Genomic DNA, 3,747 nt, shown 5'->3' with positions numbered 1-3,747 from the left:
CAAATAGTGGTAAAAGAAAATGAATAATAAGTAATGCCTTTATAGGCATAAAAAGAAGTTTATGGGAATTCTTAAATACACAATGAGTATCAGTCATAATGAGTTCAAAGATATGGTCTCATCAAAATGAGCTTTGCCTCAGTCAAAGCAAGCAATTTTCTTGAAAACTTCTATAAAAACAAACAACAAGCACATTATCTGCAAGAGAAAAAGTAATATAATATATTTAGCTTAGCTTTTGAAAAGCCACAAGTGCAGTCTATGAAAGAAAATGCCACTTTATCTATTCATGATTCCCAAAATTTTTTTAACAAATTCTGTGCTGTAGATAGGATTTATAAAAACACAAAAGAATATGGGAGAGAATGTTTAAGGACATTTCTGTATATGAGGATATGGGATGTTTTTAGAATTTTAGCAAATGTGAAAAATATATAGCCAATACAAAAGCCTATTATACATTAGGTTTTTATAAGAACATTTTCTACAATTCTTTCAGTGGTCACTAAACAGGGATTAAAAAATCACTACTCTATACAATAGCCAACACAACTCAGTGCTTGTATTCAAACTAGGCCACTGTCTGGAAAAGAAAAGAAGATGACAATTGTGAGGCTCAAGAAAGAAAAGTATTTAACAAGATATGTCATGAGCCCAGGAGAAAATGTACAACTATTCTGATAACAGGACATAGCAATAAAAGAAGTCCTAATGGAGTGCTACTATACCCATCGATCAGTGTCCTTCTCAACCCTCATTAGAGAAGCTTCTTCTTGAAGAAGATCAGAATTAATAAAGACCCACAAATGGACAATGTTTAAAGAATGCAATATTTTGAAACACTCAATTCTGAATGGGATATCCTCATCAAAGCCCTCCTCTCAAAGCTCAATGATCTATGGGGAAGAGGACTCAAAAAGATTGCAGGGACCATAAGTAATTGATGGCTCCAAGCAAACAGTTTCTTCGGACACAATAGCACAAATGTGCATATGAGTCACAGAGACTGTGTTCACCCTGCTGCCTGTGTCCTGGACTACTTGCCACCTGAACTTACCTGCCCTTGGGGGTTGGAGATGAGGTGGCACAGAGTCCACAACACAGACTCTGGGATCAGGTGAGAAATTCCACAATAATTTCATCTAAGCACTGCTGCAAGCTCCTTTAATACCCTCCACCTGCACCCTCATCTGTATCATCAGGTCTGGAGTGAAGGCTCCACAAGTAAGAGTACTTGCTTGATACTGAGGGAGTGACCAAACGATGTCTGAACCATCTTCAGACCCATCCCATGAGCAAGAACCTAGGTTTACACAGGTTTAAGGAGGCCATCATTTGGAACATGTCCACATAACAAGAAATTGAAAGTAGATTCTAGCAATCAGCCAGTGAGGTACTTGACATCCTCACTTCAAGAAACATGGGAAGTAACCATGCCAGTAACCACTAAGCTAGTTTTGTCTGACAGAAGCTTACACTAACATCTTTGTGAGAAGACTAGCTTCCAGAAAGTTAAAAAGAAAACTATAAAAGAAACTATTACATAGTAATCAATAACTAATGCAATCTTTAGTTCTAGAAAAATACAAAAATCAGTAAAGTCTTTCTTCTTGATGAATTCATGATATGAAGCCATTATTGGGATATTGTAATAGTGCATGCTTGGTTTTGGAGACAGTTGCAAAAATACTTTCTACATGAACCTTTCCTTACCTGGAATCATGTTAAGATTAAGTTACATAATAACTAAGGATCAAAACTAAAAGATTTGCTTCTCTGTTCTGGATCATCTTCATCTAGAAAATATAAATATTAAGTGTTAAATGTTACTTAAGTAGCCAAATGATTCACAAATGCTTTATTTTTATTATGTTTTTAGTGAGTTTCAGTCGTTCTCACCACATGAACAGACAATCAGATTATGTTTTTCCTATACAAAGCATTAACATGTTCTTTGAATGTATGCTATTGTCAGCTACACAGACAGATAAATAGATAGATTTGCATCTTCATACTTTTGATAGACATATAGAATACCTTTAAACTGTAATGAAGTCACTAACTTTGATAACACAAGTATCAAGAAATTGCAAATATCATTCATGAAACCTCAGAATTAACATATTAACTTTCTGAACCTTTTTATTTTTATCATAGAAATAATTTAACCGTACTCCAGAATATAGAGCCTATAGGACAAATATATAATGCAGTATAATTTTAACTGCATAAAATTTCACCTTTTAAAACTGAAATTGTTCTTATGGTGGGAGAGAAGTTGGCATCCTTGGCTGCTCTTCCAGAGGATCCAGGTTCCTATCCCAGCTTCCACAGGGCAGCTAACAACTGTCAGTAATCCAGGTTTCAGAAGATCTGATTTTTTTCCCAATCTGTAGGTTGCTGATTTGTCTTATTGACTATGTCCTTTGCCTTACAGAAGCTTTCCAGTTTCATGAGGTCCAATTTATCAATTTTTGATCTAAGAATGTGAGCCATTGGAGTTCTGTTTAGTAAATTCCCACTTGAGTCAATGCTTTCAAGACTCCCACTTTCTCTTCTATTAGATTCAGTATATCAGGTTTTATGTTGAGTTCCTTGATCCACTTGGACTTGAACTTTGTGCAAGGTTACAAATTAGGATCTAATTGGATATAGATCTACCTGAAGACCCAACAATACCACTCCTATGAATATATCCAAAATTGCCCCACTATGCCACAGGGTCATGTGTTCCACTATGTTCATAACAGCCTTGTTTTTGATAGCCAGAAGCTGGAGACACCCTAGATGTCCAGAGACAGGAGAATAGATACAGAAATTGTGGTTCATTTACACAATGGAATACTACTGAGCTGTTAAGAATGAGGACATCTTGAGTTTGCAGGCAAATGGATGGAACTAGAAAATATCATCCTGAGTGAGGTAACTCAGACCCAAAAGTACATGTATGGTGTGTACTCACTAATAAGTGGATATTAGCAGAACAAAAAGTGCCACATACCCAAGATACAGCCCACAGAACTCAAAAGGTCAAGAAGCTGAAGTGCCCAAGTAAAGATGCCTCAGTCCCACTTGGGAGGGAGAAGAAGGCAATCACAAGGGGGAAGGGAGGGATCTAGGAGAGAAAGGGATGGGAGGCATAGATGGGAACGTGATCTGGTACTGGGTAGGGGGAAAGGACTGATATCCCCGAGGGCCAGCAGAAAGAATGGAAACAGGCAACCTCAGTAGGTAGGAGCTTTGGTGCACCCTCCAGAATGTACCAGAGACCTGGGAGGTGAGAAACTCTCAGGACTCAAAAAGAGGAACATTAGATGAAATACCCTACATTAGGGAGAGGGAACTTTTGAGCCTACTTCCAGCAGGACTATAGGATACAGCAGTCTTCTGCTGTATATGTGTGTTGGGGGCCTCATATCAGCCGGAAATTACAAAAGGGTCCTAAAATGACTGCCCTCTGAAAGACCCAACAAACAGCTAAAAGAGTCAGATGCAGATATTTGCACCCAACCAATGGACAGAAGCTGCCGAAGCCTGTGGTTGAATTAGGGAAAAGCTGGAAGAAGTTGAGGGGGGTGACCCTGTAGGAGGAGGTATAGGATGTGGAACAGTCAGGCTGGACCAGGAGTGGGGGGGGGGTGAGTAAAATCTGGAGTTTAAAATAAATTTAAAAAAGAAAAAATTTAAAACTACAAAAAATGAAAACCTCTAAAGTTAAATATTTCTAATGTGAGATGAGTTACTTTA

This window comes from Apodemus sylvaticus, chromosome X, assembly GCF_947179515.1.
Source record: "Apodemus sylvaticus chromosome X, mApoSyl1.1, whole genome shotgun sequence".
Lineage (NCBI taxonomy): Eukaryota > Metazoa > Chordata > Mammalia > Rodentia > Muridae > Apodemus > Apodemus sylvaticus.
The sequence above is the reverse complement of the archived record's forward strand: the minus strand, read 5'-3'. Positions refer to the sequence as shown.